This window comes from Symphalangus syndactylus, chromosome 16 (genome assembly GCF_028878055.3).
Source record: "Symphalangus syndactylus isolate Jambi chromosome 16, NHGRI_mSymSyn1-v2.1_pri, whole genome shotgun sequence".
Taxonomy (NCBI): domain Eukaryota; kingdom Metazoa; phylum Chordata; class Mammalia; order Primates; family Hylobatidae; genus Symphalangus; species Symphalangus syndactylus.
In genome coordinates, this window is record NC_072438.2 from 64,408,269 (window position 1) to 64,410,745 (window position 2,477).

At 37.3% G+C, this 2,477-nt stretch overlaps 1 non-coding gene across 1 annotated transcript; it reads right to left on the reverse strand.

Annotated features, from left to right (window-relative positions):
* Window positions 1-410: 410 nt before the first annotated feature.
* On the reverse strand, window positions 411-573 carry LOC129465100 (U1 spliceosomal RNA). Its single transcript, XR_008651877.1, has one exon. It is a non-coding gene; the product is annotated as a U1 spliceosomal RNA (small nuclear RNA).
* Between the last annotated feature and the right edge of the window lie 1,904 nt (window positions 574-2,477).

Genomic DNA, 2,477 nt, shown 5'->3' on the forward strand with positions numbered 1-2,477 from the left:
TCAGAACCACAATGTGGACCTAGAGCTTCATTCAGCACTTTTATCGTCTCTCAAACCTTTGACATTTTTTTTTTTTTTTCTGACCAAATGTAGGAAAATAAGTCTTCCAGAACAGAGAGCCGAATATCTTTTCCAAAACATTAGATTAGGCAGGCTGACCGGGGATCAAAGCAGTTCTTAATGGGATATGGGATTAATGATAAGGCTCTCTAGTAAAGAAAAAAAAGTTAGCTGAAGTGGAATTCAAGGTCAAGATAATCTAACATTATCCTAGAAAAAGTTAACTCCCTCAATCAGTCCTTGTCTGAAAGGTTTTGAATAAAAATAATAGCATGCAATTAGTAAATAGATATTTGAGGAATCCCCAAAGAGTTGAGGACATGAAGTTTCTTTTTTTATATCAAAAACATTAGGGGAGAGTGCAAACTCAGGCCCCCCACTACCATAAATTATGCAGTCGAGCGTCTCACATTTGGGGGAATATCAGGAATCAGCACCTTGGAGGCAATGGTTAAGCCTCACTCTGAGAAAACCACCTTTGTGATTATGGGATCTCTCCTGCCAGGTAAATATTATGTATGAGGTTTCTTGAAAAAAGAAAATTTAAGAAATGAATGGAATCAAGTACCTTATCTCGTAAAGAACTACAATACTATTGAGTGGGAGGAGGACAAGAACTGTGTAGAAAAAACATTCATAAGTTGGGAATATTTTCGTATGATGGCAAAATATGAATGAAACTTAACCTTGAAAAAGACAATGAAACTACGATAAAAGAAAATATTTTATTTTTCTAGGGTTAGAGTTCACAGAATATAGCAGGCATCCGGGAGTATCTTCCAGTAAGAGAGTTCATGGGAAGTATGTATGCAAAGTGATGGAAGTTCCCATTTACTGGCACTTGCTGTGGGTCAGATTCTGGGTTACGAGTTTACAAATGATATCTAATTTAATCCTTAAAACAACCCAGTGAGTCAGGTGTTTTCACTTCTATTTTGCAGGTAAAGAAAATAGAGGTTTAGAAAGGTGAAATAACATGTCTAAAATATTACAGCTAGCAAGTATAGGAGCTAGAATTCTAGTTCTTACCTGTCTACCTCCAGACTTTTTACTTTAACTGCTGGATTGCTGTGTCTGTATCCCTCGTCTTCTTTAACCATTTCTTCTTTAACCATGTTCAATCCAAACACCTATCAGAAATATCTGTAAATCTGGAAAGTTAAACCAATTCTTTATTTTATTTTATTTTATTTTTGCGACAGAGTCTCACTCTGTTGCCCATGCTGGAGTGCAGTGATGAGCAACACTGCAGCCTTCACCTCCTGGGCTCAAGTGATTCTCCCACCTCTGTTTCCTGAGTCGCTGGGACTACAGGTACACCCCAATATGCCTGGCTATTTTTCAGAACATTTTTTTTTTGGAGAAACAGGATCTCACTATGTTGCCTAGGCTGGCCTTGAACTTTTGGGCCCAACTGATCCTCCTGCCTTGCCTTGGCCTTCCAAAGTACTGGGATTAGAGATGTGAGCCACCATATCCAGCTAAATCAATTCTTTTAAATTTCTCTGGGCTGGGTTTGATAGTTACTAATCAAAACACTGTAACCCTGAAATAGATTGAGATTTAAAATACATTTAAATTACACGATGTTTTGCATATATATGTAAAAATACGCCTAGCTTGCCATTTAAAAAATATAATCCATCTAAATTTTAAAATTTTCTAGCATAAGCATATTTATATGAGGTTACTGTTTTTAAAACTATGTCATGCTTTTCATCTAGCTCTAGTGTTTGCTAGCATAAGCATATTCATATTAGATTAACATTCCATTGGGTTCAAACACTTGCTTCAGCTTCAGTGAATGCCTGTTAGTCACATTAGAAATCTGTTTTTGACATTTGCTATTTAACCAGCCCATTATTTGGCAAGTATTTTCTTAAAAGTGGCCAGTTAAAGAACTGTCTGTAATTTGGGTAGCTTGTCTGAATAAATGAGGTTATGATATTGCCCATAATCAGCTCAAAACTAAGCTTATATTTTATTTACAAGTTGGCACTTGACACCAGTCTGATGAGAAAAATGCTGCCATTGGAAAAATGTGGGCCAAATATTGAAGACAAGCAGTTTTTTGTACATCCCATTTGGATATGGCTTGAACTAAAGGGCTCTCATTTGGCTCTGGTGATGGGGGTTCATGGTTCACCTTTAAAACTGATATGGTCCTTACCAACCTCATATTCTTTACAAAATCTTTGATCAGTTCGCAATCCCACTGCATACTCAAACACATTGGTAAGCTGACTTTCACACAAGTGCATCATAGTATTAGAAAGATGGGTGATGATTTGGTCAAGAGCAGCGGGTAACTGTGTCCCCTGATAGGTACTGGGTAAAGGATTACAGAAAAGGTGCTATGTGCTCTGGGTTTGAAGGCTTTGCAACACGCATCAGGAGAGCAAAGCCATGCATCAGAA